We start from the raw sequence: 23,359 nt of genomic DNA, 5'->3' as shown, positions 1-23,359 counted from the left end.
CCAGATGTATATATACATTTTTATACCAATTACATAAATAGAAAATCTCAAATAGACTGACTCTTTCACATGCACAAACTGGTAAGAGCTACACTAAAATAGTATTAAGGATTATTCTGTGCTGTAGGATTATGTGTATATTTCCTTTGCCTTTTTAACTTTTTTTTAACATATTCTGCATTTTCTAAATATCTTCAACTAAAGCCTAGAACTATAGAATGAGGCAAAACAATGTCAAGACAAATATGGCATGATGCATCGTCTTTGATTTTGGGGGTCTAACAATAGAACAGGACTTATGAGGACTTTATTCCATGCCCCTTCCATTCTAGGGAGCATGGCATTACACTATCTCTGCACACCCAGGGAGAGTCCCTGCTGCCAGGGGGCCTTCTCCCCAACTGCCGCACCTCTCAGCTATCTGCAGGTAACCAGTGGAAAGGTACTATTCCACGTCCTGCGAGACGGCCTCCTCAAAAACCTTCTGCTGCTCCTTCAGCCTCATTTGCTGGGTATACTCCATTTCCAAGACCTTCTGGGTGTGCTCTACATCTAGTTCAACTTTGAAGATTTCAAGTTCATTCCTCTTATTTTTCCTGTAATTTTCCAGTTATTGGGACTGCTTATATTTTATTTTTCTATTGCCCATATAAAACGTCCAGATTCAGCAGGTGGGTTTTTTTGTGTGTTTTTTTTTTTTTAAACTGGAGAGGAATTCAGATGAAAGTCCTTAAATCTGGAGAGCCTGAGGAAGGGGTATCCTTGAAAGAATACAAGTGTTTCCTACCCAGTTAACTTATCTGTTTTTTTCTTTTATTTTTAATTTAATTTATTTATTTTTGGTTGCACGGGGTTTTCATTGCGGTGCACGGGCTTCTCACCACGGTGGCTTCTCTTGTTGCAGAGCCCGGGCTCTAAGCCCACGGGCTTCAGTAGTTGTGGTACTAGAGCACAGGCTCAGTAGTTGTGGTGCATGGGCTTAGTTGCCCCGCGGCATGTGGGATCTTCCCGGACCAGGGGTCGAATCCGTGTCCCCTACATTGGCAGGTGGATTCTTAACCACTGCACCACCAGGGAAGCCCCAGCAGCTGGTTTTTATCTCCTAAAAACTAGCCATTAAATATGTCAGGTTTGCTGTCATAAATTCTAAATCTGGTATTAAACCTGGAAGTTGCTGAGGATGCACCTGTAACTCTTAGCTCTGTCTTCTTTTTCTCCCAGTGTGCTGAAAGCATAACCACCTTGCTATCCACCAGCTCTCTAGCACCGGCACATTCTTTGGTTCTTCTGTGAAGTGCAGCCCATGTATCTTCATACCTGCTAAGTAATTCTAGTCCAGCAGAGCACTTTGGCAAATATGGGATATTTTGGGGCCAATTTTTCCAGTTGTTGAAAAGCTTTCTGAAGTATATTAGTTAAGAAGAATTATAGAAAGATTGTTATAAACTAACTCAATATTTTCTTATTTCTTTAATTCTAATATAATACCTATTCTCAACAACATATTAAAAAATGTTTTAAAGCTATTTAAACTTAAGCTATCTATGATTTAAAGGCATTTTAACTCATGCAAGTTCTGCTTTTTGATGAAATAAAGTATTCCCAGTTCTCCTTTATCTTCTTTAGTTTCATCATGCTTAGATTCCAGTGCACTATTCACTTAGAATACTCTTTTTCATATTCTGCCTATTCAAAGGTCTCTGAAGGAGAGAAGGAATTATTCTAAGAATAAACGCTTTGCTTTTATAAATTACAATCGTCTTCCTTCTTGGGAGGACTTTGTGATTTAGAATTCTTTCTAAACTCTGGCACCTTTGTTCCATTCAAAATATTATTGTAGAATTTCCAAGTACCTCAAGGATAATGGGAGCATTTTAAATTTGAATCTCTACACATCCTCCAAGGGAAAAACTTCTGATCAACAAAGTTAGATAAGAAAATCTTGCATAGTTAATATTAACAGCATAACTAGGACACAGAGAATACTCCTTCAGTTTACTTTAATGGTGCATAGCCACCCAAGACCACAGAGTGTGTTTAATGCCTGTACTTAAGTGGAGCCCACGCCTGAATGGAGGTTAACAGGCAATTGTGATGAACACAGGAGAGTGCTGTACGGTTCTAGTAGGGATGACCACAGATAACATCTAATAATATTTATATTTAGAAGCAGAGGATCCTAACCATGGTAAGATAACACAGAGAACATTTAATAGGGAATTAAACAGAATGACTTTAAATTATGTGATACCAAAGACGGCAGTGTCATACAAGCAACAACTCTGAAGGCAATGGAGGATCCTCAGGAAGGGACTCTTTGGAGGCTTGGTGGTGAACAGAAATAAAAAGATGGCTGAAAATCAAAACCTTACTAGAATTAGAAAACAGCAAAGAATCAAAATGTGTTAGAACAGAAGAGATTCTATTACTTTCCATTTGTTGAAGAAAGAAAACTGTAGCAGCAGGAAAGGTTTCTCTTGAACTAAGAATTGAAGTATGCCACCAAACCTCACCTTTATATAATTTTTCTGCTGTTAGTCCCAGAAAAATCAAACAATAATTAAAAACATCAAATAAATATGAACACTGATCCCATCAGAGCTACCATAATAAAAGAAAGCATAAACATAATATTTTTAGGCAAAAATTTCTCTAAACTAAGCTAAGAACAAAAAAGAAAAGTGTAAGACAACATTCTGACCTGAATTAAATGTAATTAAACAAGCATTTGCAGAATTGAAATAATACCACAAATCAGAAATACAAAGAATCTGACTACAAATGGACAAATAAAAGAATATAAAATCAGAATTGAATGAATTAAAGAAATGAGAATTAAAGAGTAGAATCTCTGGAATGAAGGCTAAATGACAAAGGTTTCCAATGGAGAATATATGCAATCAAAAACATAACATAGGGCTTCCCTGGAGGCACAGTAGTTGAGAGTCCGCCTGCCGGTGCAGGGGGCACGGGTTCCTGCCCCGGTCCGGGAGGATCCCACATGCCGCGGAGTGGCTGGGTCCGTGAGCCATGGCCACTGAGCCTGCGCGTCCGGGGCCTGTGCTCTGCAACGGGAGAGGCCACAACAATGAGAGGCCCGCGAACCACAAAACAACAACAACAACAACAACAACAACAAATGGGATTTAGAAAATAAAAGTGTAAAAAAGCCCAAAAATGTCTAAAAAGGTAAAAGTCATGAGAAAGAAGTTGTGTGTGTGTGTATTCAAGACATACAGCAAATTAGATGAATTTTTATAGAAATATTCTACTTAATAAATGAAAAAGAATTATAGAATTAAAATATTATTTTTCTATACCTAATATTAATCAGCAATGACTATTATTATGATAAAATAAGAGACAGTATTGCTTCATGACTTTCTTTGTGGAAGAACACAGCTGCCCTTATGGCATAATAGTCCAAAAGGGAAAAGCCTTCTAGATCTAACTAAGAATTTACAGGATGTAAAGAAGGCAGAGGGGTATGTTAAATCATACCATGGGGATGCAATCAGCATTATCCAGACAGTAGAAAACTCTAAGGACAGGTAAATCTGTGTCCTCAACAAATGAATTATAAGAGGAGGCAGGGAGAGAGAGAGAAGTGGAGGCTATAGCTAAAAACAGACTTTAAGAGACATAGCAACTAATGTGAGGATCTTATTTGGATTATGATTCAGAAACATTATCAGCCAATTGAAAATTTGAATACTGAGTGAATATGTGATGGTAGTAAGTAACTACTGTTAATTTTTTTTTTTTTTTTGCGGTATGCAGGCCTCACCCGTTGCGGAGCACAGGCTCCGGACACGCAGGCTCAGCGGCCATGGCTCACAGGCCCAGCCGCTCCAAGGCACGTGGGATTTTCCCAGACCGGGGCACGAACCCGTGTCCCCTGCATGGGCAGGCGGACTCTCAACCACTGCACCACCAGGGAAGCCCTACTGTTAATTTTGATTATGTTGCTACCTTGATGTTACTTTTTAAAATATTTTTCTTACAGAGATGTGATTGCATACCTATGCTATTCTTTTTTAGTTCATGAAGTTAAAACAGAATCATAAGGTCTGCCCAAAGTGAAAAGAAAGGCTTCTCGCTAGAATCTGCAGGTCAAGGTCCCTTAAGTTCTCCTGTTTCTTGGAGTTGGCAAGCAGTCCTCTGAGGCTTTGGAGTGCTTAGGTCTCATCCCTGTGGTCCTCCTCCCTCATTTCATACTCCATTCCACAGTTTGTCCTCTTATGGGCTATCACCAAAGGAAAATTCACAACCTCAAAATTAACTCCATATAGAGCTCCAGCACAGCTTAATTATCAAACAAAATCAAATGATAAGTTTGTTAGGGATTTTATGGTTTCCTTTGTGGATTTTAACACTAAATATTTAATATATCTCTCTACTTATATCTCTACCTCTATCTCTCTCTCTGTCTCTCTCTGTCTCTCTCTGTCTGTCTCTCTCTCTCTCTATCATGAGCTTCAAGAGCTTATGGAATAGAGTGGTGAAAAAAAAAAACATCTCTACTCTCACTCTGGTGGAACATGGCAAATAAAATGTTGGGTTGAAACTTATAGAATCCAGACAAAGTTCTAGCACATATTAGTGTTGAACCTTAGACAAGACTTTTTTTTTTTTCGATCTTCAACATACCACATACTAAAGAGAAATTCCCATTACAGTAGATCTAACAGAATTGTCTTCATCAGATGATGACATATGATAAAGGGCCATTTCCACCACAAAGAGCAAGATTTCTGCTTCATCAACAAATTATTTGTTTTTTCAATAGTTTATAAAAGTCAAATCCCAATAAAAAAGGAATACACATAAAAATCTATACATAAGTTTTTGTAAAATTAAGGGAGAGTTCATATCTAATGCAACTAGGAATAAACATAGCCTCTATATTCATCCTATACATATGTGCAAATACATATATACACATATGCATACACTTAAATGTTTTGTTTATAATATCCTTGGTATTAAAATTATAGTTACAATATTTATAATAATTCTTAATGCAAGGTGTATATACCAAATTAATACTTTGTAGATATTCATTTAAAGAACTTCTAATACCTGAAATATAATTACCTTTATTTTGTAACTTTTGCTTTATATTATGATTCAAAAATAACTATGAAGAAGTGGGGCAAATTCATTATTTTTTTCTTCTACACTAAGATATTTAGATTGATGATGAAGCACATCGTTAACCAAGGTAAAGAGAGGGACTCCTTACAGCTGCAGCTGGGAGTGAAAATCAGAAGATCTAAAGGGCAACTGTAGCTTGACACTTAAATTTTGGAAATAACAAGCTCTATCAATTTTATTTTTAGGAATATTTACTGATATGGAAAAATTTACAGGATTAAGTAAAAATGCAAGTTGCATAAAAATTCATAAACTCATAACTTAAACATATATTTCTATAAATTTAAAATTCGGTATTCAAAATATAAAATGAACATCTTGGAAAATATTAGAATAAATAATTAGAAACAAGAATAAAATCAGTAAAGTTCATTATTTTATCTTGTGTGTTACATGATAGCCACCTTGGTTAGAACATATTTTAAAATTCTTCTGCTTCTTTATGTTTTTGTTTTTCTCAGAAAAGCTTGTACTTTTTATAATAAAAATATGGAAACTTGCCAAGAGCTTAAATAAAAAAATTCCAACATCAATAATGCCATATTTGTTAATGTTAATGCTATATCTGTTATAATATAAAATATGAAGTACAAACCAAAATAACACCTTATGTTCCCTCACAATTATTCTTGTAATAAGACATTTCTTGAAGTTTTCATCAAGGTTAAGAGTGAACTAATGGTTCAGTAATTCAAAAGATATTATTACCTTCTGTGGAAAGCTAGAACAATCAGCGTAAGAATGACTAAGGGGAGAAAATCCTTAAGGTCACTTGAATTTTTCTTTGCAGTTGCCTAATCTGTATCTTCAAGAAAAATTGATTCTCCTTATCTTGAAAGACACTGGAAATAGTTACATAATAGAATATGAAAAATTTGGAAAATATTATGCCTCACACAATTTTGAATTATTGTGTTGATCATTTTATTTGTAATGTCCTCTCCAGAAATGCAAAACTCCTCACAATTATTACATTATTTATATCTACTGGCTTTTTCAAGTGGTAAAATAAAGTAGAATATGCACAAACAGCAAATGTTCATTACATAATTAAGGCACTCAAAAGGCACACTATTATCTATTCCAAATTATTTGTCAATTTTAACATTTCTGTTCTTCAAAAAATAAGATCCTACTTCTACTACATGGAAATAGGAAACAACAACAACAAAAAAGAAGCTCATATGAATGTTATTTAATGTATTTGTTTATTTCACATTGAGTCTGCCTGAAAAATGCTTAAACTGGCACGCAATTCCATATGTTTAGCCAAGCAATTTTTCTAAAAATATAATCATAACTCTATTATAGAGCTTCTATAAATTACAAATAACCTATAGAACAATTATAAAGAGCATGAGCCCTGAAGGTGAAAATTTCATAGGTTCAAATCTCAACTTCACTAGTAACCAGAACTTTGCTCTTAGGCAAGTCAAGTCCCTTAGTTTTTTTGTATTTAAAATAGGATAATAATATAGGGTTATCGTGAAGATAGAAATGACTAATATCAGACACAAAAAAGCACTATATAAAATCTAGTCATTATTATAATTATTAGTATTATTTCTGCTGATAATATTATATTTACTACTAGTAGTGTTAGTAACACTGAAGGTAGTATTATTTGAATTTTACTTGCAATAAAAACTCAATAACATATTCTGATAGTCTGTGGTAGAATATTAATTCCAACTTCCTGATCATGAAGCCATTTCTACTGTACAAATGAAATCTCTTAGTGTTTTTCAGAAAAGAAGAAAAGCACTAAGATGTAGAGGCATTTATTGTCTGCAGATTATTATGTGAAAATTTCTAAGCACGTTATTGAATTTTTGCAACAATTGAGGTAATTATTTTTTGTTCATATTTTATAGATGCTGAAGCTTTATACTCTAAATGTTTGGCAGAGTGAACACTGCTTTTCTGTAGAAAAAGGAAAACTCAGTCTTTGACCCACAATATTATAATTAAGCCATTCTTTAGATGTAACACAAAGTAGCTGTATGTGTTTATTTTTCTGATATGGAAGTGACACTAATTGTCACATAATCTATTTGGAGAAAATGTAGGAGTATGGAAAGATATTGAGAGACATATTTTGCCTAAATCACAGGGTTTTTTTGTGAGGGTCCCAGGAAATGTTTGTGGAAATGCTTTGTGAACTGTGAGAATATATGCCACTGGAGCACTGCACAGCTTTGGGAGTGCTGTGGTAGTTTTGTGTGTGCGTTTCTTGTTGTTGTTTTGTTTTTGACAAAATTGGAGTATTCAGTAGAATTTTTAAAAATTCAAGCTGGGAGTCACACATACCCCAGAAGAGATATAGTTAACTTTTTTCTTTTTCTTCTTTATTATATCATAATCTACAAATGATTTTTTAGAATACTGTGTTAAATATTGTTTTGACTTATATTCCTTTTTATTTTTTAATATTCTATAAGCATTCAATAATGATCCTTGAGAACTTGTTTGCCTCTTGGAATATGTATGTAGAGATAATTCCAAAATTTTCATTTTGGAACTTTTTTTATAAAACATGTTACTATTTCAAGATTAATTATTTTAAAAGAATTATATGCTCATTTTAATTTTACATAATATTTTAGAAAGTACTTCTTTTGGCTATCCTGTATTTATTATAAGTAATGACATTTGCAATGAAACTAGTAGCTTGCAAAGCAATAATTATCATTATTGCATTCTCAATTGTAGAATTATACATAAAGGAATCACTAGAGCATTAAATTTCAGCCTGTAATAAACCTAAGAAAACATGTTATTCAGCAAGTTCATTTTATAAATGAGGAGATCTCAGCACAAGGTTGGATGAGACAGATCCTGGACCTTTGCATCACATCCCATAGTCTCTTAGGGATTCTGTCAAAAGAAAACACCTAAAAGTGGCTCAACATGATTTAGCATGCAAATCATTTGAGGAAGTTTAAATTTATTAGTAGGCTTTATGAGTTAAATTTCAGAAATATCATAGGTTTTATTAATAGAGTTTCAGCACTATAATTTTAAGATTCTGTGTCTCTTCAACTTTCCTACTGAAAAAAATAATTGTGATTTCTTAAGCACTGTATCTTGGTGCCTGGCACATTGTCATCATCATCATCATCATCACCATCACCATCATCATCACTAAATATTTGAATAATTCTTACTATACTCTAGACACAGTTCTAAGAGCATTGGATAGATTATTTCCTTCTATTCTCACAGTCACATGATGTCAGAACTATTATTATCATACTGATTTTACAGATAAGGAAACTGAGGCAGAGAGAGGCTAAGTTACTTGATAAGCATACACAGCTGAAAAGTGGCAAAATCAGTATTTAAACACAGAATTTGGTTCTTCAGCATTCTTTACCATTGTACCATGTTGCTTCAGCTATATGTTCCATTAATTATGCATTCATTAGCTGATTTTTAGTATAGCCCAGTGAAGTATTTAGAACTCTGCTCAATATTCTGTAATAATCTAATTGGGAAAATAATTTGAAAAAGAATAGATACATGTTGATGTCACAGAACCAATGAGAAGATGCTATGGTCTGAATGTTTATGTCACCCCAGAATTTATATGTTGAAATTCTAATCCCCAAAGGTGATGGTATTAGGAGGTATAGCCTGTGTGAAGTGTCTAAGTCATGAGGGTGGAGCCCTCCTGAATGGGATTAGTGCCTTGTAAAAGAGGCTCCATAGGGATCCCCAGCCCCTTCTACCAGGTGAGAACACGGCAAGAAATAGGCAGTCTGCAACCCAGAAAAGGGCCTTCACTAAAATCCAACCATGCTGGCACCCTGACCTTGGACTTCTAGCCTTCAGAACTGTGAAAAATAAATTTCTGTTGTTTATAAGCTACAAAAAAAGAATAGATACCTGTATAAGTGAATCACTTTGTTGTACACCTGAAACTAACACAACATTGTTAATCAACTATATTATATATATTCCGATATAAAAGAAAAAGTTAAAAAAGCTACTGTATTCTCAAAATTACAGAAAAAAATAATCAAAGCACTCAAGTGCCTTATCCAAGCTTATGTAATAAGAGGTACAAGTGACATTCAGAAAGGGAAAAACCCAAATATAATTCCAGTCCTCTTTCAACATCATCTTAAATTAACAGGTTGGAATATATCAGAAGAAAAATAGGCTATACTGAGGACTGATTCTAAACTTAAATTCATATTTTTCTAAGACAAAATATATATCAAAATATCTTTAATAGCAAATCATAACTTGGAGGGCACAAGCACAAATGTAGACACAAGAGCAAGGCAAATAATAATTTTGCAAATGCCTCTTATAAACAAATTGCACAGAGTATTTCAAAGGCTCAGCAAGCACTTTTCTACATGGTGAGCATGATTCATGCCCACCCCCATATATAACTCCTCCATAGTCTTCTTACAGTGTATCTTTTCTGTTTCCTGCTTTAAATGTCCATTTTCAAAGAATCATTAAATCAATAAGAGAGTGTACTGGGAAATTCATGATAAGATGAATACCAATATAGTTTTTGCTTACATTCTTTTTTCCCTCAAACTTGAATAAATTAGGAGTCTATATGAGTAATGTCTGTAGCCTTATTGTTCTTATATAATCTTCAAGCATCAAGCTCCAGAATAAAAGATCTTAATCACCTCCCTGGGGCCCCTGAAACTTCAATTACTTCACCTAAAACAAAATCCCCCCCAAAATGGTATTCTAATTACCTACTTTTCTTTAGGATCAAAGAGATAGTACAAGAAAGACCCTTATAAAAGGAAAAAATTTTTGAAATAGAGAGCAATATATTGATGCAAATCATATTAATAAATTCTTATCAAATGTTAGAGGTTCTGTATATAGTTTTCTTCCTATTTTCATGATGTGTTTTTGGTTCTAGAATTGTAATATAAAGTTGATAAATAAGGAAAGGCTAGGATAGTATAATGAGTTAGAGTATTTTTTATTTTATTTTCAACAGAAATAATAAAACCTGTTTTCTGAGACTTGTTTTTAACTTACCTACTCATTTCCAATTCAGTTCTTGTTTTTTTGTCATTCTATAGCACCTCCCTGAACAGAGAACTTTTGATCCTGAAACTGGATAAACTAATTCAGATTCTATTCAAGCAGTTCCTACTGAATAGGATGAAAAATGTGGTCAGTTGATTTGTGTCTTCAGTGAAGATAAATGCCTAGTAGTGAGTAAATATTGGATGCTTATGAACTTAAAATTAAACTACTAGATAAGTAAAATTTCTGGTCTCTACTCTGTGCCAGTTTCTGATTATGTTTTATTTTCCCTCCCCTCTTTTCATCTTCATATCTCAACATCAAACAGGACTAAGCCAAACTGAAAATCATGGCCTCATACTTTCTAGTTAGTATCCGGCCTACTTTAATCTGGCATCTTTCACCATTGAAATTTGCCCATTTTAGTGAATTATTTCAATCTTTATGTTTTACTTGCTCTTTGTACATTGTAAACAATTATTCATACCTTCATGGAAATTTTCTCCTACTTTGCTTATGAAAAACCAGTTTTGTACAGTTTTTATTGTTTAATTATGAACATTCCGTTTCAATTCACACATCTGTTTCCTCTTCTCCTCTTTCCCTCTCCTGTTGTTTTCCCTCTTTGTGTATCTCTGTCTCTTTCTCTGTCTTTGTCTCTCTGTCTCTCTCTCAGTCTCCTCAATTTAAAATGCCTGTCTCAAAGATTTCATCCATTCCTTGGTTTACTAGTCATACTCTGAAGCCTCCTAAATCTGTATCTCTAGTCCAGGTAACTATCCTGGGTTCCAGACAAATATATACCTAAGTACTGTACATCTTATCTGAGCCCTCCCATAGACATGTGAAACTAAACATGCCGAATGTGAAAAATGCTTGTCCACACTATTTCCAATATTAACATACAACACCATAAACTAAAAAGTTGCCCAAACCAGAAATTATTGAAGCAATTTACACTACCCTTATACCTTTTATCCCCTCTTTCAAATGTATCTGTCATCAGGTTCTGTATATTCAACTTAATATAAAGACTATCCCCACCTCTGCAGTTTCTGGTCTCACAGTGTCTTGGATATTAGTATCTAGTATCATAGTGTATAATATAATGTAAAGTCACATGGTCAGGAATGCCCCATCAAATGTCTCTTCCCAACTGAAAACTAGGTGCTCTAAAATGCAAACTGAGTTATTTTATTTCCCTGCTTAAAATCAATCAACGGTTTCTGTTAACCACAAAATAGATCTTAAGTTAGAAATGGAATAAAAGATTCCTTATGATTTACTCCTTCTTTTGCAATCTTTACCCCATTGTTTTCTTTCTCACTTCTCAAAATATAGTACTATCTGGCTACATCAACTTCCAAAATATACTACACTGTATTATGCCTTCAGGTCGATAGCCATGTTTTCATCTGCCTGGAAGATGCCTTTCCTCTGTATATCCTACACTTCTATCAGGATTCAGTTAAATTATTCTAGAGTAAAATGTTCACTGTATAACTAACCCAGGATAACCTCGTACACCGTTTGGGGGCGGGTCACTTAAATTTTATATCTTTGTTGTTTTTGCCAGATCCATATGAAGTCAATGACTTAGATGCTCTTACTCATAGTGTGATTATTCTTCGCTACTAATTCCACTGAAGTACCACCTTATTTCTTACCAGTTAGAACTAACTCCGATTTCTCATCCCAGGCATTCTATTTACACCCATTTGATTACAGACATTTCTTTCACTCTCCTTTCCCTTAAATAAGCTGGCATTTTTTCAGGGTCTATACTCATCTATTGTCACTGTATGTGATACCTTGCATAACCAGCCTAGGCTCTGAGCTACATTGTAGCAGAGCATTAGAGATCCTCACTGTGAGTCCTGTTTCCATATCATCCATGTTTCTGTGGCAGGACAAATTATTGGTGGATTTGTGTAACCCCTCTGTTGGGGAAACATGGCACTTGGAATTAAACACTTAATCAAGTCTTTGTGATTCAAAGGCCTAGTTATTTTACTATAATAGCCATGAAATGCACAGTGTCTCCATTACCTCTTGTTCCCAATAAATGAAAAGTTTCAAGGAAATAAAGAGAAAATTTGAAACTTTTAATGTGTCACAGATGTCAGATGGCATATAATCTTAAACCCTTTAATCCTTTTACAGATTTAATAAGGTTTAATTTATGTACAATAAACTGCCTATATTTAAATTATACATCTTGGTGTTTTTTAAATATATTCATAAAATATTAAATCACCATCACATTCAAAGTACGAAACATTTCTATCAAACTCTGCAGGTTCCTGTGGCCCTATTAATGCATCCTTCTCTTTATTCCAACCCCAGGCAAAATCTGATCAGATTTGTGCCACCATTGAATTGATTTCATATTCTAGAATTTTATGAAATGTAATAATATGATGAACAATCTTTTCTCTGTCTTCTTTTATTCAGTAAAATGATATTGAATGTAGCAGTAGTTTGTTCCTACTATTGCTGAGTAGTATTTAACTGTGTAGATATACCATATTTGTTTTTCCATTCTTCTGTTGAGGACATGTATTTTTTCCAATATTTGGTTACTATAAATAAAGTTTCTATGTATATGTGCATATAACTCTGTTGAACATGTGTTTTCAATTTTCATGGTATTGAATTGCCAACCTTGTTTCCAAATTGGTTTCCAGTGTGTATTGGCCTATATTACAGCACAAGATAGTATTTTTATATGGCCAGGATTCAAACATTGGCTATTCGTATGGACCTTCTATAATGATGAGCAAGGCAAGGGCTGTATCCCATTTCTCCCATCTGTAACATGGGGATAAAAACATAACCCTATTTAAGGGTTGCTATGAGCAAAAATTATTATGTGTAATAATAAACATGAAGTATAAAATATAGTCTTTGGAAACAAACTAAATGCTCAAAATCGCATTATCATTATAATGATCAATTTCATGATCTAATTGGTAGATTATGGAAATGTTTAATTGATTTACCTTCCAATGACAACTTGTATAAAGCCTCTGTTAATTGATATATACAAATAAGACAAAACCATCCATAAATGAAAATATTGGTTTGATTTGTTTCTCCTGGTTCCTATAAACTAATGTGCAATTAGTAAAGTCTATTACTTGGGGTCATATGGATAAGATTGGCTGATACAATAAACTGAACTAATTTCCACTCAGTCTCCTGTAGGTTTATGTGTATGTGTGTGATAATTTCCTGTTATATAATAAAAATTATTTCCTTGAATTTAGTAAGAAAATTAATTTTTAAATTTTATGATATTGATTTTTCACCTTCTGGAGATATTCAGAATTATAATCATCATTCCTATGTTATTTTTAAAAGCTAATTTGATTAGTTACTTTTAGAAAGTTCTGACACATAATTTACTCCCCTAAGCTATTTTAAAATTACATTGTATTGCATTAGGTGTTAGATGATTTGTATAGTTTATTTTTTTTAAAGGGAGAAAAAATGACCTTTATATTAACTAGATGTTTGCAAAATCTTTTTTCTCTATTTCTCTTTGGAAATACTTGTGTTGTTACCTTACATGTAGGGCAACTTCTATTTAATTCATACATTTATATGCAGAGAGTTTACCAATCTAATTCCAGTTCACAATTGATTTATTGTGAAATATCTATTTACTTAAGTAACAGTGAATGTGATATACTGGGAAGGTTCTGTAAACAAATTGTGTTCATTTCTTGCACCTCAGCAAAAGTTCTCTTTGCTAGGGTTCCAAAAGTGGCTATTATATAACTGGATCTCTTTTTTGTTGTTTGTTTTTTGTGGGTTTGTTTTAGTAACTTCAATAAAGGCATTGAATAACGCCTTCTAAATTGTAATAGATTTGTATCCCCTTAAGAAGTGATACTTTCAAAGAATACAATGATCAAGAAGTGCAGGAGAGATGAAAGTGAGGAGATGAAGCAAGAAAAGTATGGGAAAGGAAGAAAGGAAAGAAATTTAAGTTCTTTGTGGCTAACAGTTGAGAAAATAAAAGATAAAATATTTACATATTCAATACCACAAATAATATGTAATAGTATAATAAACAAATATGTATAAAGAGAGTAAACCAGTGATCTATTTAATCTTTTTATAGAAGTATAGTTGATTCATATTATATAAAATATTATTGTAATGTATTTCTCTGATCTCTGCCTCAACTCACATATGTTAGTATAGGTGAACATGGTTTTGAATACAAGAGCATATATAAAGTTAAATACAAATAAGGTTTTGAAGGAAAATGAAAAATTACTAGAGTAGGTTACCAAAGGTGTCCACAGGCTACAGATTATTTGTTTTACAGTGTTTTAAAAAATAGAAGAAAAGTAAATAAAAAGAAAACGAAAAATATATTGAGCTTTCAAGATAGATGTTTAATGTTTCTAAATTGCCTCAGAATCCTCATAACCACAACAGTGCTAAGATGAATAGCCTCACACATGCTCTCCTATGAACATACATATGCTTTTTTTCTGTTATAGGAATTCTGGATCATAGATTACAATTTATTATATTTGGTTAAGTACTCACAGATTTGTCTTCAGATTGGGTGCACCAAACTAACTCTTACGAATAGTACATGTGCATTTCCGTTGGCTTCTTGTCTGAATTTTATTTTTGTATACAGAAGGTTCTTATTAGTTATATATTTTATACATATTGGTGTATATATGTCAATCTCAATCTCCAAATTCATCCCCACCCCCACCCCTGCTTTCCACCTTGGCATCCAAACATTTGTTCTCTACATCTGTGTCTCTATTTCTGCCTTGCAAAGCAGCTCATCTGTACCATTTTTCTACATTCCACATATATGCATTAATATATGACATTTGTTTTTCTCTTTCTGACTTACTTCATTCTGAAAGACATCCTCTAGGCCCATTCACATCTCTACAAATGACCCAATTTCATTCCTTTTTATGGCTGAGTAATATTCCATTGTATATATGTACCACACCTTCTTTGTCCATTCGTCTGTCAATGGGCATTTAAGTTGCTTCCATGACCTGGCTATTGTAAATTGTGCTGCAATGAACATTGGGGTACATGTGTCTTTTTGAATTATGGTTTCCTCTGGGTATATGCCCAGTAGTGGGATGCTGGGTCATATGGTATCTCTATTTTTAGTTTTTTAAGGAACCTCCATACTGTTCTCCATAGTGGCTCTATCAATTTACATTCCTAACAACAGTGTAAGAGGGTTCCCTTTTCTCCACATCCTCTCCAGCATTTGTTGTTTGTAAATTTTATGATTATGCCCATTCTAACTGGTGTAAGGTAGTTTTGATTGTAGTTCTCAGCACCTCATTGTAGTTTTGATTTGCATTTCTCTAATGATTAGTGATATTGAGCACCTTTTCATCTGTCTCTTGGCCATCTGTATGTCTTCATTGGAGAAATGTCTATTTAGGTCTTCTGCCCATGTTTAGATTGGGCAGTTTATTGTTTTTAATATTGAGCTGCATGTGCTATTTATATATTTTGGACATTAATCCTTTGTCCATTTATTCATTTGCAAATATTTTCTCCCATTCTGAGGGTTGTCTTTCCATCTTATTTGTAGTTTCCTTCACTGTGCAAAAGCTTTTAAGTTTCATTAGGTCCCATTTGTTTATTTTTGTTTTTATTTCCATTACTCTAGGAGGTGGCTCAAAAAAGATCTTGCTGTGATTTATGTCAGAGTGTCCTTCCTATATTTTCCTCTAAGAGTTTTATAGTGTCTGGCCTTACATTTACGTCTTTAATCCATTTGGAATTTATTTTTGTGTATGGTGTTAGGGAGTGTTTTACTTTCATACTTTTACATGTAGCTGTCCAGTTTACCCAGCACCGCTTACTGAAAAGGCTGTATTTTCTCCATAGTATATCCTTGCCTCCTTTGTCATAGATTAGTTGATCATAGGTGCATTGGTTTATCTCTGGGCTTTCTATCCTGTTCCATTGATCTATATTTCTGGTTTTGTGCCAGTACCATATTGTCTTGATTACTGTAGCTTTATCCTGATTACTGTAGTCTGGGGTCAGGGAGTCTGATTCTTCAGCTCTGCTTTTTTTCCCCACAAGATTGCTTTGCCTATTCGGGGTCTTTTGTGTTTCCATACAAACTGTGAAATTTTTTGTTCTAGTTCTGTGAAAAATGCCATTGGTAGTTTGATACGGATTGCACTGAATCTGTAGATTGCTTTGGGTAGTAGAGTCATTTTCACAATGTTAATTCTTCCAATCCAAGAACATGGTATATATCTCGATCTCTTTGTATCATCTTTAACATCTTTCATCAGTGTCTTATAGTTTTCTGCATACAGGTCTTTTGTCTCCTTAGGTAGGTTTATTCCTGGGTATTTTATTCTTTTGGATGCAATGGTAAATGGGAGTGTTTTCTTGATTTCACTTGCAGATTTTTTATCATTAGTGTATAGGAATGCAAGAGATTTCTGTGCATTAATTTTGTATCCTGCTACTTTACTAAATTCATTGATTAGCTCTAGTAGTGTTCTGGTAGCATCTTTAGGATTCTCTATATATAGCATCATGTCATCTGCCAACAGTAACATTTTTACTTCTTTTCCGATTTGGAGTCCTTTTATTTCGTTTTCTTCTCTTATTGCTGTGGCTAAAACTACCAAAACTATGTTGAATAATAACGGTGAGAGTGGGTAACCTTGTCTTGTTCCCAATCTTAGTGGAAATGGCTTCAGTTTTTCACCATTGACAATGATATTGGCTGTGGGTTTGTCATGTATGGCCTTTATTATGTTGAGGTAAGTTCCCTCTATGCCAACATTCTGGAAGGTTTTTATCATAAATGGGTGTTGAATTTTGTTGAAAGCTTTTTCTGCGTCTATTGAGATGATCATATGGTTTTTCTCCTTCAATTTGTTAATATGGTTTATCACATTGATTGATTTGTGTATACTGAAGAATCTTTGCATTCCTGGGATAAACCCCACTTTATCATGGTGTATGACCCTTTTAATGTGCTGTTGGATTGTGTTTGCTAGTATTTTGTTGAGGATTTTTGCATCTATTTTTATCAGTGATATTGGCCTGGAGTTTTCTTTTTTTGTGGCATCTTTGTCTGCTTTTGTATCAGGGTGGTGGTGGCCTCATAGAATGAGCTTGGGAGTGTTCCTCCCTCTGCTATATTTTGGAAGAGTTTGAGAAGAATAGGTGTTGGCTCTTCTCTTAATGTTTGATAGAATTAGCCTGTCAGGCCATCTGGCCCTGAGATTTTGTTTGCTGGAAGATTTTTATTCACAGTTTTAATTTCAGTGCTTGTGATTGGTCTGTTTATATTTTCTATTTCTTCCTGGTTCAGTCTCAGAAGGTGGTGGTTTTCTAAGAATTTGTCCATTTCTTCCAGGTTGTCCATTATATTGGCATAGAATAACTTATAGTAATCTCTCATGATCCTTTGTATTTCTGCAGGGTCAGTTGTTACTTCTTTTGTTTTTTTCATTTCTGATTCTATTAATTTGAGTCTTCTCCCTTTTTTTCTTGATGAGTCTGGCTAGTGGTTTATCAATTTTGTTTTTTTTCTCAAAGAACCAGCTTTTAGTTTTATTGATCTTTGCTACTGTTTCCTTCATTTCTTTCTCATTTCTTTCTGATATGATCTTTATGATTTCTCTCCTGCTAACTTTGGGGTTTTTTTTTGTTCTTCTTTCTCTAATTGCTTTATGTGTAAGGTTAGGTTGTTTATTTCAGATATTTCTTGTTTCTTGAGGTAGGATGTATTGCTATAAACTTCCCTCTTAGAACTGCTTTTGCTGCATCCTATAGATTTTGGTCATCGTGTTTTCATTGTTTCTAGGTATTTTTTGATTTCCTCGTATTTTTTGATTTCCTCTGTGATTTCTTCAGTCATCTCTTGGTTATTTAGTAGTGTATTGTTTAGCCTCTATGTGTTTGTATTTTTTATAGATTTTTTCCTGTAATTAATATCTAGTCTCATAGCGTTGTGGTCAGAAAAGATACTTGATACAATTTCAATTTTCTTAAATTTGCCAAGGCTTGATTTGTGACCCAAGATATGATATATCCTGGAGAATATCCCATGAGCACTTGAGAAGAAATTGTAATCTGCTGTTTTTGGATGGAATGCCCTATAAATATCAGTTAAGTCCATCTTGTTTAATGTATCATTTAAAGCTTGTGTTTCCTTATTTATTTACATTTTTGATGATCTGTACATTGGTGAAAGTGGGGTGATAAAGTCCCCTACTATGAATGTGTTACTGTTGATTTCTCCTGTTATGGCTGTTAGCATTTGCCTTATGTATTGAGGTGCTACTATGTTGGGTTCATATATATTTACATTTGTTATATCTTCTTCTTGGATTGATCCCTTGATCATTATGGAGTGTCCTTCTTTTTCTCTTTTAATAGTCTTTATTTTAGACTCTATTTTGTTTGATATGAGAATTGCTACTCCAGCTTTCTTTTGATTTCCATTTGCATGGAATATCTTTTTCCATCCCCTCACTTTCAGTCTGTATGTGTTCTAGATCTGAAGTGGGTCTCTTGTAGACAGCATATATACACGTCTTGTTTTTGTATCCATTCAGCCAGTCTATGTCCTTTGGTTGGAGCATGTAATCCATTTACATTTAAGGGAGTTATCGATACATTTGTTCCTATTACAATTTTCTTAATTGTTTTGGGTTTGTTATAGTAAGTCTCTTCCTCCTCTTGTGTTTCCTGCCTAGAGAAGTTCCTTTAGCATTTGTTGTAAAGTTGGTTTGGTGGTGCTGAATTCTCTTAGCTTTTCCTTGTCTGTAAAGGTTTTAATTTCTCTGTCAAATCTGAATGAGATCCTTGCTGGGTAGAGTAATCTAGGTTGTAGTTTTCTCACTTTCATCACTTTAAATATGTCCTGCCACTCCCTTCTGGCTTGCAGAGTTTGTGCTGAAAGATCAGAGGTTAACTTTATGGGTATTCCTTTGTATGGGAATACAAGGGAATTCCCTTGTATTAATTGTTGTTTTTCCCTTGCTGCTTTTAACATTTTTTATTTAATTTTTGATATTTTGACTACTATGTGTCTAGGCATGTTTCTCCTTGGATTTATTCTGTATGGGACTCTCTGCCCTTCCTGGACTTGACTGACTATTTCCTTATCCTTATTAGGGAAGTTTTCAACTATAATCTCTTCACATATTTTCTCAGTCTTTTTTTTTTTTTTCTCTTCTTCTTCTGGGACCCCTATAATTCAAATTTTGGTGTGTTTAATATTGTCCCAGAAGTCTCTGAGATTGTCCTCAGTTCTTTTCATTCTTTTTTCTTTATTCTGCTCTGTGGTAGTTATTTCCACTAGTTTACATTCCAGGTCACTTCTCCGTTCTTCTCCCTCAGTTATTCTTCTATTGATTGTTTCTGGAGAATGTTTAATTTCATTTATTGTATTGTTCATCATTGGTTTTTTTTGCTCTTTAGTTCTTCTAGGTCTTTGTTAAACGTTTCTTGTATTTTCTCCATTCTATTTCCAAGATTTTGGATCATCTTTACTATCATTACTCTGAATTCTTTTTCAGGTAGACTGCCTATTTCCTCTTCATTTGTTTGGTCTGGTGGGTTTTTACCTTGCTCCTTCATCTGCTGTGTATTTCTCTGTTTTCTCATTTTGCTTAACTTACTGCATTTGCGGTCTCCTTTTCGCAGGCTGCAGGTTCATAGTTCCCGTTGCTTTTGGTGTCTGCTCCCAGTGGGTAAGGTTGCTTCAGTGGGTTGTGTAGGCTTCCTGGCGGAGGGGACTGGCGCCTGTATTCTGGTGTATGAGTCTGGATCTTGTCTTTCTGGTGGGCAGAACCACGTCCTATGGTATGTTTTGGGGTGTCTGTGAAGGTATAATGATTTTAGGGAGCCTCTCTCCTAATGGGTGGGGTTGTGTTCCTGTCTTACTAGTTGTTTGGCATAGAGTGTCCAGCACTGTAGCTTGCTCAGTCATTGAGTGGAGCTGGGTCTTAGCATTGAGATGGAGCTTTCTGGGAGAGCTTTTGCCATTTGATATCATGTGGGGCTGGGAGGTCTCTGGTGGTCCAGTGTCCTGAACTTGGCTCTCCTACCTCAGAGGCTCAGGCCTGGCACCTGGCCACAGCACCAAGACCCTGTCAGCCACACGGCTCAGAAGAATGGGAGGAAAAAAAAAGAAAGAAAAAGTACATAAATAAAATAAAATTATTAAAATAGAAAAAAGTTATTAAAAATAAAAAAGGAATAAAAAAGGAAGAGAGAAAGAAAGAAGAGAGCAACCAAACCGTAAAACAAATCCACCAATGATAAGAAGCGCTAAAAACTATACTAAGAAAAAAAAAAAAGGGACAGTCAGAACCCTAGGACAAATGGCAAAAACAAAGCTATATAGACAAAATCACACTAAGAAGCATACACTCACAAAAAGAGAAAAAGGAAAAATATATATATATATAAAAGAAAGCAACCAAATCAATAAACAAATCTACCAATGATAATAAGCTCTACTACTAAACTACGATGAACATAAAACCAGAAACAAATTAGATGCAGAAAGCAAACCCCAAGTCTACAGTTGCTCCCAAAGTGCACCGCCTCAATTTTGGGATGATTCGTTGTCTATTCAGGCATTCCACAGATGCAGCGTACATCAAGTTGATTGTGGAGATTTAATCTGCTGCTCCTGAGGCTGCTGGGGAAACTTCCCTTTCTCTTCTTTGCTCGCATACCTCCTGGGGTTCAAATTTTGATTTGGCCCCGCCTCTGTGTATAAGTTGCCTGAGCGCGTCTGGCCCCCTCCCAGACAGGAGGGGGTTAAAGGAACGGCTGGTTAGGGGGCTCTGGCTCACTCAGGTCGGGGGGGAGGGAGGGGTATGAAATGCAGGGCAAGCCTGTGGCGGCAGAGGCTGGCATGACGTTGCAACAGCCTGAGGTGCGCCATGTGTTCTCCCGGGGAAGTTGTCCCTGGATCACGGGACTCTGTCAGTGGTGGGCTGCACAGACTCCCGGGAGGGGAGGTGTGGATAATGACCTGTGCTTCCACACAGGCTTCTTGGTGGCCATAGCAGCAGCCTTAGTGTCTCATGCCTGTCTCTGGTGTCCGTGCTGATAGCTGCGGCTTGTGCCCATCTCTGGAGCTCGTTTAGGTGGTACTCTGAATCCCCTCTCCTCACATACCCCAAAACAATGGTCTCTTCCCTTTTAGGCAGGTCCAGACTTTTTCCCAGACTCCCTCTCAGCTAGCTGTTGTGCACTAGCCCCCTTCAGGCTGTGGTCACACAGCCAACCCCAGTCTTCTCCCTGGGATCTGACCTCTGAAGCCCAAGCCTCAGCTCCCAGCCCCCGCCACCCCCCCAGGGGGTGAGCAGACAAGCCTCTCAGGCTGGTGAGTTTTGCTCAGCATGGATCCTCTCTGTGGGAATCTCTCTGCTTTGCTCTCTGAACCCGTTTCTGCACTCTCCTCCATGGCTCCAAAGCTTCCCCCCCAACCCCAGTCTCCACCAGTGAAGGGGCTTCCTAGTGTGTGGAAATTTTTCCTCCTTCACAGCTCCCTCCCCAACGTGCAGGTCCTGTCCCTATTCTTTTGTCTCTGTTTATTCTTTTTTCTTTAGCCCTACCCACGTATGTGGGAAGTTTCTTGCCTTTTGGGAAGTCTGAGGTCTTCTGCCAGCGTTCAGTAGGTGTTCTGTAGGAGTTGTTCCACATGTAGATGTAGTTTTGATGTATTTGTGGGGAGGAAGGTGATCTCCACATTTTACTTCTCCACCACCTTGAAGGCCGAGAGCGAGACTAGAATTTTATTAGACTAAGTCCATGTGGGCTCTTTCAAGATTACTTGGGAATAAAAATTTTAATACGTAACTATTTATCCATATGAAAATAACCAGAATTTTAAACAACTTTAACTTCTGTATACTGAGTTTTCCCTCCCTGAAGAAGTGGATAATACTATGTACTTATATTTATACATTTACATCTTAAAGTGATTTTTATTTTGTAACCCAAGTCTTTTACAATCAGAGGAACTTATAATAAGAAGTGATGAGACTGTGCAATATGTCAAACCAACTTCCCAATAAAGATTAAAATATTTCAGGGACTGAGTCACTCTTGGAGGTCATCTATTCCACCTTTCTCATTTGCCAATTTGAAAACTGAGGTCCCAAACAAAACGAATGAAAAACTGTTCAGGATCATATGGTTAACTGGCAAAATGAGATCAAGATCTATGTTCTCCTGATTTCTCACCTAGAATTTTTACAATATTATGTGCTTTTGTTGTATGGTTTTAGCCATTGTAGGTGCTATTATGTAGTGTTGGCAATTTAGTGTATCACAAATTAGTCTGTCAATAAGATTTTTTTAATCTAAACAGACACAACATTGACTAACCATTCTTCATAAATATGAACTTAGACTTCAAAAGTGTGTGTGTGCACACACGCGCGCATGTGTGTATATAAGGCCTAAATGCAAATATAGAAAGTTTCCCGTAATCTAAAGGTGGCAAATACAAAGCTGTCCATTCAAGATTTAGTCAATGGAGATTTTTTTGAAGAAAATATATCAGAGAAGTAAAATAAATTGGAAGTTAACAGTTATATTTCAAACAACTAGATATTAACTGAATTTTTAAAATCTGCTGACGACTGAGGCATAAAAGAAACTATAATTTTCTGGAGGGAGAAATGCCTCAATGAACATGGGAGAAAAACTGGTAATTAAAGAGAAAATCTGTGCTATGGCATGTAAAATTTTTTCTGCATTATTTGCTCTGGCCCTCCACCCTAATAAACGAGTTATTGTAAAATCAAGGTCAGTTTCTCATACTAACAGTATTCCCACAGCGTCCTCTCACTCATAGTACCTTTGTTCCAAAGCCATGTGAATAAATGCTGTTATCATGCAAAGAAATGTGAAGTAACATATGCATCTGTATTATCTATGAATCAATGTATTGTAACTTCTCTAGGTATGCTAAAGTTGGAAAATATTTGTGGATCATTTGTTACACATCTCACAATAGTGGAAAATTCTGCCAATACATTGGGTTTTTTTGGGATTTTTTTTTTTGCGGTATGCGGGCCTCTCACTGTTGTAGCCCCTCCCGTTGCAGAGAACAGGCTCCAGACGCGCAGGCTCAGCGGCCACGGCTCACGGGCCCAGCCGCTCCGCGGCA

The 23,359-nt window shown here is 35.3% G+C and overlaps 1 pseudogene across 1 annotated transcript in view; it reads right to left on the bottom strand.

Annotated features, from left to right (window-relative positions):
* Nucleotides 1–343: 343 nt before the first annotated feature.
* Nucleotides 344–23,359, bottom strand: part of LOC307186337 (dysbindin-like) — a 35,192-nt pseudogene continuing 12,176 nt past the window's right edge. The window contains exons 2-3 of the transcript in view: nucleotides 1,072–1,401; nucleotides 344–638 (exon numbers count right to left, since the gene is read on the bottom strand). The product of the transcript in view is annotated as a dysbindin-like (transcript). The remainder of the gene's footprint in view (nucleotides 639–1,071; nucleotides 1,402–23,359) is intronic.

The sequence above is a fragment of the Stenella coeruleoalba genome (assembly GCF_951394435.1).
Source record: "Stenella coeruleoalba genome assembly, chromosome: 5".
Lineage (NCBI taxonomy): Eukaryota > Metazoa > Chordata > Mammalia > Artiodactyla > Delphinidae > Stenella > Stenella coeruleoalba.
The sequence above is the reverse complement of the archived record's forward strand: the minus strand, read 5'-3'. Positions and strand labels throughout refer to the sequence as shown.